Raw genomic sequence first — 11,315 nt, 5'->3', positions numbered from 1 at the left:
TGCTGCAGCACATCATTGTTAACAATTGTCACATATAATTGATATATGTATGTATGTATGCATGTATGTCTATATATTTTAATAGAAACAATGTTTTCTCTTCTTATGGCACTCCCAGAAAACCTTTAGCCTTTCATAATGCAGCAATCTTGGCACTATTTTAAACTGACCCTCCTACAACACTAATAACTTGTGTCCTGAAACAATGTGAAAGCATTAAAACTGATTAAAACTCCATCTTTTCTCCATTATAAATGAAAATATTTATATGAGAGGAAACAGTGGTACATTTCTTGGGGCAATATTGAACCATATTCTTTCGATTTTCTGAGCGTGAACAATAAAAGACATAAAGTTCCAAGTTGTGGTTTGTTTTTGACACATTTCCTCCCTGTTTTGGTAGTTAAAAACTGTAAGTTTTCTATACGTTATCGATGTAGAACTGGAATGAATTTGCTCCCAAAGACACACCGCAAAATTTGCCTGTGCAAATTTATCCCCTGCTCAATGTAGGAACTGCAATGCAGCATGCAATTCCAGCATCCCTGATAGATGGCCTTTGCAAATGTTGATGCTGAATATTCTCCACATATTCTCAGAATATCCGGATATTTGCTAAATGTTATATAGCAAGAGAGATTTGATATCCAGTCATATTTCATTTCAATCTTCCATAGTTGATATTTGACCATATTTAGTAGTTGATGTGGCATGGTGTTCAGTGGCTTTTTACCTAATGAATGACATCACAGTAGCTTTCATAGAATCATAGAGTTTGAAGGGATCTTGCAGGCAATCTAGTCCCTCCCCACCCCACTCCCACGGGAGTCTGTTCCAGTGTCCAACAGCTGTTATCTTTAGGAAGATTATCCTGATGTTCAGCTGAAGCTGACTTCCCTGCGATTCCCATCCATTTTGGTTCAAACTTTCTTCCTTTAGGAGAACTCTTTACTTGTTGACCATTGTTCCATAAGCCCCTGGATATTGCAAAGAATTCTGGGCCACATCCTTGGATGCAAAAATATCGTTCACATGCAGAAGCTTGTCAGTCATTACATATCCCACTGAGAAACCCCTGATAACCACGGCTGTCATATGATTAAACACATCTTCTCTGATTGATTGATAAATAAATTGATTAAATCTGAATGCATGTTGGTAAATCCAAGGTTTGAAGAAAAAAGCCTACTTCGTTTGGGTTGGACCCAGACTTACTCATACTTAGAGTAGACCCACTGAAATCAATAGTCATGACTGGCTCAAGCCCCATTGATTTCAATGGGTCCACTCTAAAGAGGCTAGGAAGTGCAATTCCTGCCACATGCTTTCAAAATAGGGTCGGGATTGTCCCTGGAAATAGTTCTACTTGATCACATTGCTGTAGACCTATGTAGGCATTCCATTCCAGTGTTGAGTAAATGTGTGAAGAGGGGGAGTGCGCTAGCCCTGCCTTCCCCTCCATTCGCCTCTACATGTGGAGTGCGACTTTCTGAAGGGCAGAGCCTCCTCTATCTGTGGAGGCTCTCTGTGTGATCTGGAACCCTGGAAAGTGGTGCAGGGCTAGCATACCCATCTCCTGACAGCTGGACTCACCACTGGAACAGCATGCCTCCATAAAGCTATTGTTTCCAGGGGCCGTATGGAAAGGGGGGGGGATGTGGACCAAGGTTAAGAGCATCCCTTCTGTTCTCCTCCCACAGCAAGGGCTCGGCTACCATGAATGAAGAAATGTGGTTCATGTCTACCAAAGTGCTGGAATCCTTTCTATGCCCCTGATACTAATTTCCATGGCCGGCGACTTTTCTCAGTTGTTTCTGATTACACTTAGTCTAGCCTGTGAGACTACCAAACCCAAAGTATGGAACAGATGCATAACCATTTCTCCCAAGCTCTGGTCAACTTTCACAGCTCTGAAATGCAGAGTTCCTTCGTGAGGTTACAGGGCTCCTGTCTAAACCTGCTTTTGACAATTTATTATTCTTCCCCCTCCCCCACACATGTGTCTCTATGCATGACTTTGAAAGCATGATCATAGCACTAATAATGTCTTAGCAATGAAACTCATGGGAGACTGTAACATAATGCCAAGGTGAACGTATTACACTCTTAATTGAAAAGTGGGTTTTATGTGTTAGTAGAGAAATGTTACTGTCCCCATTATTATTCTCTAATGCTGTGTGAATAGCTAAAGCCCTTTAATGACCTGGTAATTTATTTTCCCTATAGTTATGGCATTAAGCTACAAGTCACCTAATACTTACAAACACTGTAAACTTCAATTACAGCTACACCCATGATCCTTCTGTCAACTGAGCTCAAAATGACCAAATGATAAGCTTAGGAGCTATGCCAGAGTAACTATACTTGTCTTGGGCTCTGCACCTGAGCTACAGAAAAATGCCCAATAAAGCTTGATTACGTTTTATTGCTCTTTTGCTTTCAAATGAAACTGCTGCTGATGTAATTAGATGCAAGAACGCTGTTGTTGTAGGCTATGATTTCACTCAACTTTCGTGAACTCATTAGGTCTAACTGGACTTATTACTCACAATGGCAGCCTTTCCCAACCTGGTGGCCTCCAGATGTTTTGTACCTCAGCTCCCATCAGACCCAGCCAGCATGAACAATGGTTAGGAATACTGAGAGTTGTAGTCCAAAACATCTGAAGATTTTAAAGGATTATTTATTGTACAGTTAGGAAGAAAAAGAATGAGCTTCCTGAGAATAAGATATAAGTTGTGGTTATGAATAGTAGCACCTCCCTGAAACAGGAAGATGGGGGAAAGTCACAGAAAAGTGGCTATCTAGATAGCTATCTTTTTTCTCCCCCCATCCCCCTCTGAAAAGTTGTCATATCTTAGTCTGGACACCGAAACAAGCTATGAGTTTTAAAGAGCTTTCATTGGCTCCACAGTCCCTCTGCCTTGATAAGAAACTTTCTAGAGCACCTCATAAATATAGCTATAAAAGACACTTGAGACTCATTGACATATCAGTATTGCAAGACAGACCTTGCAAAGTTTTCCTTTGTTTTGGCTGTAATTGCCAGACAGAGTGTTCTGCAGCTTGATCATCTCATCTGCTAGTGATGTGTGTCATCTGCTAAAGAACATAGTCGTCATTTATATAAAAGAAAAGAAAAATTAGGAGTGAATTATAGCAAACCATTGTCAAAGAGGGAGCAGCAGAATGACACAGCTGAATTAATTAGTACTTTCTCCAGCATGACAAATTCAGAAATAATACTTATTGCAATCTCTCTCTCTTTTGGTTTATTTCTGCTCTGATCCAAACTGTATTCTGAACCTGTCCCTAGGCACTGCAGACAGATAGATGGGGCTAAAGTAAAGGATTCACCACTGGTTTATTTAACAGGCTAAGCACTTTCATCCCTGTCGGCACGAGTTCCTCAGACCTACAGAAGGCAAACAGTCTGCTCCAAGGGCAAACCGTCCTGTGGTCTACTGAACTGGGCTGAGATCTGTTGATCTTCAAAGCACTCAGGCACATATCAGTGATCCATAGAATGTGTGGCTTTCCAGCATTATAGCCCCCATGCAGAGTTGCCATAACACAGTTCTTTTCAAGGAGCAGTTATAAGTATTTTAACCAAGCTTCCCTTCCACTGACACATAGAAAATGCCAAAACAACTAAATCCATTCCTGCATCTGGTGCAGGAAATATCTAAAGCTATCACCTCTTCACTCACATGGCCAATACCAGGGACAAAAGGAGTCTTTACCATAGCACATCCCTTGCTTCTAAGTCAAACCATAGGGTTTGTACTTGTTAGGCAGTACAGAGAAGAGAAAGAAAGTACCATTGTTTTGGACTGAATACTATGCGATGAGCACATTTTTGTATCCCTTCCCCCCTGCACCTACAATTCTGAAAGCCAGGAATTTGCCTTAAAAAAAAGAAAAAAAGAAAAGCAATGACATCTGGGCCAGATGATACACTTTCCAGGCAACAGGTAGAAAATCTGAAATTCAGAAAATAACCAGATGGTGGCCTTGGCAAAAATGCTCCTTCTAGAATAAGTGAAAAGCATTTGACCAATCATTAGGGAGAGTAAGGTGGCCACCCCAGGCCTCAGGCAGCAGATGCTGGGGGCTGGGGAGCAGCAGAGAAGTACTGGAGGACAGAGTCCCATTGCCACACAGCCTGCCCTGCACTCCCTAAGCTAGCCTGCTGCTTTCAGGTGGAGCAGAGGATGCCGTTCCATTGCCAATGTTAACGTAAGACTCAACTGCCAGTCTGGCCAGTTTCTGCACATTGAATGAGGGGACACTATCTTGTCCTTCACCTAAGGCAGCAAAATGCCCTGGGCTGGCCCTGCCGCTAATAACACCACACTCTATCATCTTCTGGGCCATCCAGCAGTCTCACAAGCATAGGTTTTCCTTAACATTCCGTCTGTAATGTCTGGAATAGCTTTTCAGCAGTTTCACCAGGTACAAGAACGCATTCTCAGCCCTTGTTTTTGACCACCACATAATTCCATTGATACGTTATAAGAATATAAGAAGCACCGTGCCAGATCACGTCAAAGGCCTATCTAGTCTGGCATTCTGTTCCCACAGCGGCCAACCACTGGGAAGCCCAGAAACACAAACACAAGCACAACGGAACTCTCCAACCCATGTTCCCCAGCAAACAGTTATGCCTGCCCTTCCATGGCGTGTGATTGGCCCTTTCAGCACTGCGAAGGCAAAGTCAGGCGTCCCAGGTGACTTGGGCAGAGAACATTCTGTGGCCCCATCCCCATACAAGTGTCATGCCTCTTGAAAACTGGCACAATGCCAGAGCTTCTGGTAGAATTTTGCAGCACAGGAAGAGGCGGTGTTCCAACAGCTCCAACACCATAAAGATAATAGGAGTTTAAGGAGGCCTTCATTAAGAGTTTAATTGCCCATTTCAAGTAAATGTAGGCAATCCTCCTTGTATTCTACAGGCCAACAGTCATATTGCACCTGTGGGATCCTAATAAAGTGAGCAAACCCCTTCCAAATTTCCATTTCCATTATTTTAAGCAGGCTGAATGAGTTTGTTTTCATCATGTCTGAGATAGTGAGTGAGTGAGGTATCATTGAGCTAGCATACATTTTTAGATCCAGTTGTGCATAGCTAGCATTTCACTCCATTTTAATGAAGCGCTTGGAGGGAACACTTGTGTTATGTTTGCTGGTTTTAAAAATACCATTATTTTATATTAAAATTCCACACTGTGTGCTAATATCTTGGTGAAGCCTAGGCATAACTAGCAATGTCTTCTTAGAAAACCTAATTTTTAAAAAATATGGAAAGTCCTCACATATGCTCTTGCCACTTTACTTCAGGCAGAAAGAATGAAAATAATAATGCACCTTGAGCAAATGTTATGTTACAGACTGCAGGATGTAAAGAGGAGAAAGCCAGAAAAAATGGGAAATGTATTATGACTTTTTAAAAGACACCCACATGGGAGAAGAAACATTGCTTAGTATTATCTTTGCATCAGTTTTCTGGACTATATCAGGCAGTGGAAAATGTGCCTGAACTTTCACACAATTCTCACTCAAGTGGCCACTGATTATTTTAGGCTGCAATCCTATTTCCCATGACCTGGGAGTGAGCCCCATTGAACTCAGTGGGACCTACTCTGAGTAGACATGTATAGCATCATGCTGTTAACATTTATAATTAATGTTGCTTTATTTAGTTGTGTTTCATTAACTATGGTACATACTATCCCACATTATAGAGTAATTAGATGTTGTTTGCATCATGCTAGGATCAATGGTCCTTTCACAAAGCCAAAGCTGAACTAGAAACTGGAATTCTGTAATTTAGAAGGGCTGAAACCTTTAAAGAAGACAACAACCAATGAAACCAAAATTCCCCTTGCACACAATTGTTAACTGAGTGCTTAAAGATTCCTGTAAGTTATTACAGGACAACAATTGTGCCGAAGAGGGGAAGGTTAAGACAAAAATACCCACCCTGCTTTGTTACTGAAGCATGGCCCTGAACACATTGATTGTTTCCTTTCCAGCAGGGATTAGATGAGGAACCTATTCTAGCCCAATGGTACAATCATGGAGATAGAGGTTTGTTTATGTTTTGTACAAAGGAAGCCTTAAAATACCATGTTCAGGTATGTGAAAATATTCCTTAGAGCACCCTTCCGCAACCTGGTGCCTTCCAGATGTGTTGGACAACAACTCCCATAATCCCCAACCAGCATGCTTTCTGGGAATAATGGGAGCTTGATGCAACACATCTGGGGGCACCAGGTTGGGGAAGGCTACCTTAAAGGGAAACCACCAGAATAAAGATGTAGGATCCAGGCATCCTAATCCTTAGCCCAAAATTATAACATGGACAAATTTTCCCTTGTCAATAGTTGCTCACATATGACAGTTTGGACAGATTACTATCCAAAATTATTTCATGGATACAACTGACTGTTTCCTATCCTTTCTCAGCAGTGTAACCTGTGTATATGATGATAAATCTTAAGATCAGCAGGCATAACGATTACTCACATGTTCCTGAATGTTCCAAAGCACAAAGGGGGCCTAAACAATGAACAAAAGTGTGTTGGAAATCTGATCAAGAAGGGACATTTTAACTGAAAGAAGAGCAGATGAAATTCCAAACATAAGAGTTGATGCTCCCAGTTCAAACTTGGTGATGATGGGTGAACCCCCCTCAGTTAGGTTCAGAACTGGGCCAGCAATTACAAGCAGCATTGAGAATGCTTGGGGCAAGGGGCAGGGGAGATTTGGGGGGGGAGGGGAGAGGAGAGTCAAAAAGTTGGTTGCACCGTATCATATTGCTTTAACATTTTGTGTCATATTTGTCCAAGTCTTGGTTAGTAATCACAGGTCAGCTAAAGCTAAGCAAATGATAAGGGGGATTTTATAGCTAACTTTTTTTTAACACTGAGGTTTCTGAGAAGAAAGCTCCTGGCCTCACCATGAGCTACAAAGGTCAAAATAACACAGGCTAAGGGGAGAGCTAACTGAGCCTGCATAAAAAGCATTACATAAATTAAATCTGTGCTACAGTCTGCTTGGGTTGATATACTGGGGAAATTTCACAAAGCTTGGTCAAACAGACTTAGCAGTTGCATATTTCTTTCCCCACCCCTCCCCACCCCAACATGTTTGATGCACAATACATCTGAGCCTGACAAACTAAGCATGTTTGTATGTTGAACCAGGTAATTATGAGCTTTATCAGTCTCATTAGATGTAACCTTTTTGTTTGTTTTTGTAATGGCCACTATCGAAGAACTACCACAGCATAGCATCATTCAGGTGGTCAGAGGTTCCCAGATCAAAAATGTCAAAATCAGAATTGTGTTGCCTGTTGTCCTTTAACTCCAGAGGACAGTTACAGCACCCTGAAGAGACACCCACCATGTTCTTGGAGGGATGTGATCTTCTTCCATATATCTGTTCCTCTTTTGTATCCCCTGGCGGGGTTCAGTGTATAATATCATTAGCATATTGCACAAAATCACAATGGGATCAAAATCACAATAGGATCGAGGATTTCCAGTCACTTTTGTATGGTTCACGCTTCATGCAGCATGATGGGTAAACTGGAGTATGTGGCCAGTATTTCCTGAAGTTAAAAACAGGAAGTATATTGTATTTGATGGTTTCAATTGTTGTGAACTGCCCAGAGAGCTTTGGCTATTGGGCGGTATAGAAATGTAATAAATAAATGTGTATAAAGGGAACACGCATATATTCCCCGTTTGCTGCTGCTGCTGCTTCATGAAGTCAGGACTGGATCCCTCCTACCCTCACAGAGGCCGTTCCAATCAACTGCCCTGTGAGCAGGAGACGAAGATGATGTAAACTGTCACCGTCACCACCTCTTCAAATAGGCTTAAAAAAAGAAAAGTTACATATCTTCCCTCCCTATCCTTTACTCCTTGTGTCTTATACTATATTTAGATCGTCAGCCTGAGAGCAGGGAAAGCCATACATCTTTTCTGTGTAAACCCCTCTGGGAGCCTTTTTGGCTAAAGGGTGGGGAATAAATACTGTAAATAGAATAAATATCCCTGACTACTTAGGGATAAATCAAGATGGCATGAATGGCTGTAGCACCCTAGTTGGTATCTACTGTGTGGTTGGAGTTGCATGTCTCCCCTTCATGCTGTATATGTTTTAACAGTGGCACCATATAATGTGTGAATTTTATCTAACTTTGGCCAAAATGATTTATAGATCAAAACCAAGGGATTTTTAGAGATCTGTCCTTCACTGAGGGCAAAATCTAGGCCAGAGATGCATGCTACACTAGATTCTTTCTGACCTGCTAGCTAATATGGGAGCTGTGGGTTACTGCTTTTTCTGGGAGAATCTTCAGGTAGCATAGAACCAATTGGTACAGCTCTAAGATGCATATTATGGAATTTCAGATGTGGGCAAAGTATATCTCTCGGTATATTTTTGTTCTAATTATTTAATGCATGTTGGCGGTTATTATACAGTTATACTAATGTTTATGATGATGTAAAAGAAATACTATTAAAGAAAAATAAAACAATTCTAAGCCATCTTCACTACATGACAAAACCATGGGGTAATATAAATAAAGAAAAATTTCCATCTGTATACAGACTTTCTCACAACTTTTATGATATGTGTGATGAAAAACAATTCATGATGAATACTTTTGCCTCCATTATATGAATTGCGATGTTTGATTTAATGCTGTTATTACAGAGTTGTTAGTTGTTTTAGTGAAATGATTCCTTTAGGAATTGAGCATTCTGTTGCTTACTGAAATTTTCTGGACTGTGGTTGTTTTGACGACATAGTCTTTTTTGTAACGAACTCAGTGGTTATGTTGTTGTATCTATAACTGTTAGGAACCCACTTTGAGTATGGTAACTGCAGAAAAGGTGCATATAAAATCTTGACTGGACATGTGTCCTGCTGCATCACCTTTTCTATGGTGTACCTGCTAAATCAGTGTGCCTGTGGTCCAGACTGCATCCATTGATCTTTGTGGGATTGTTGTAAGGACTGACCTGATGGCAGCACATCATTCAGCCTGATGACATGTTTGGTAGCTACTAAGGAAGTTGTTTTCAAACAGTTCCAAGATGCAGCTGTGCAGTGAAGATGTAATTCAGGTGAGCATTGGTCCTGAATGGGAATCAATAAGATTCTATTGGAATTTGGGTTCTTGTTATAACACTTCCATCTTATTCTTTTTTTTTTCTGTTTTCCTGAAGAAAAACAAAGGTCTTTCAAGTGGATGCTTGCCATCTGTCAGGGATGCTTTGACTAAGATTCCTGCATTGAGCAGGGGGTTGGACTTGATGGTCTTATAGGCCCCTTCCAACCCCACGATTCTGTCATTCTATGATTCTAAGTGGAAAACATAATAGTGGCATCCATGTTTAATAACTGTTAAATCTTGCTCAACATGTGGCAATTGTTAGTTAGATTTGAGCGGCAATTTGAAGAGGCATCCTCCTTTCTCATCGGCAGCAGTATAAGCTCTTAATCCAACTAAAGCCATCATATTTTAAGAGTTGAGATCATCTTGAAGGGGGATAGCATCACAGTTATCATGGATCTGTTTTTCATAGGTATGTTTAAAAGTTAAAGTTCAGCCTTCTTAACATCTTACGTTAAAGGGACTTCAAGTATGAATGATTTCTTCAGGTACATATGTACCATACAGCACAACATCTGGGGGATATTGGGGAAGAATAATTATTGAAATTCTTTGGCAAAATCCCGCTATTTAGACTTTGACTCTAAATGGGAGTGAGATGTTTATCAGAGATGAGTGTGTGCACATTGTCGATCCTATGGAAGATTAAAGGATTGCTTGTGTGATTTTTCCCTTAGTAGCTCTAACAGGTCTGATCTGGATGACTGATAAAAATTATGAAAGACCAGAATAAATACCAATATAGTAATCAAGCATGGTTGGCTTCGACCCAAACACATGTTGTTACAACCTGTGCAGTTCACTGAGAAGCATTTAGCTTTTCTTTCTGATGTGGAAGTGAGTAGCTGAAAGAGCTAGAGAAAATCAAGAACTGGGACTAGTTGCTCAACTCATTCATTACACTTATCTATTGCATTGCTTTTTTCTTTTTGATTTTCAGTTTTATTATCATAAACACACTATATTGCATATTAAACTGTTACATTGCTTTTTTGATCATCTATATGCCGCTTCAGAATTCATTTCACCACACACCACTGTATGCTATGTGGCATGTCAAACTTTGTGGGCTGCCTACTATAAAACCACCCAGAGAACAGTGGTTATTGGGTAGATTAAAAATATAATAAATAAATACAAAGTACAATTTTTGCTCCCTTCAATGTAACATCCATGGCTTTTAATTTATTTCTATAATAATAATAATAATAATAATAATAATAAAACTACACAGACAGAAATCACAGTAAAATAATAATTGCAGAAAAGTATCTCAGCTTGGTGGTCATAACAAGGTGTTAAAACTATGATTTCTGTCTTATAACAGGACATTACAGTTAAAGAAAAATAATAAAAAATAGAAACATTTAACTAAACAATCAACTAAGCATTTTTCAAGAAATGTGCCTTCCTGTTATGTATATTCTTGAGTTGTCTTTGTGTATGGATGTATTGTGTATGTATTGTGCATGTATCCATTTATGGTAACAGATATTTATAGAAGGGCTGTAAGTCAGTGGTCGATCACATAGTTTCAGAAGGTCCCAATTTCAATCCCTGTTTTCCTGCCTACCAGCTGAGCAGAGCAGAGGAAGCTGCTCCAGCTGGTCTAGGGACTATTGAAGCAAGCAAACTCCCAGAGAGCGAGCGATCAGAGGAAGCGGACAGGGAGGGCAAACTAGGGATGTACAAAAGAGACTTACCTGTTTGTGGATGTTATTCATGGTGGGGGGGGAGGCACTCCTTCCCTCCACCCGGAATCCTCGACGGGGGGGGGGGAGGCCATCCGGTCCTCCCCCCCCCCCCCCGGAATCCTGCCTGCACTCATCAAGCCCACTGACAGGTATCCCTTTCTTCTCATCCGTGTGGGAACAAATGATACCACCAAGCAGAGCTATGAAGAAATCACGTCAGACTTTGAAGCTTTGGGAAGGAAACTCAAGAACTTTGGGGCCCAGATAGTTTTCTCATCCATCCTTCCAGTAGTTAGAAGAGGGACAGAAAGGGAAAGAAAACTACTCCAGGTGAATGACTGGCTATGAAGGTGGTGCCGGCACGAGAGATTTGGATTCTGGGACCACGGGCTATACTTCCTGGAAGATGGACTGTTGGCAGGGGACAG

This window comes from Heloderma suspectum, chromosome 2 (genome assembly GCF_057233095.1).
Source record: "Heloderma suspectum isolate Gila_16-S chromosome 2, 16-S_ref, whole genome shotgun sequence".
Classification (NCBI taxonomy): Eukaryota; Metazoa; Chordata; class Lepidosauria; order Squamata; family Helodermatidae; genus Heloderma; species Heloderma suspectum.
Note: the sequence above shows the minus strand (reverse complement) of the source record.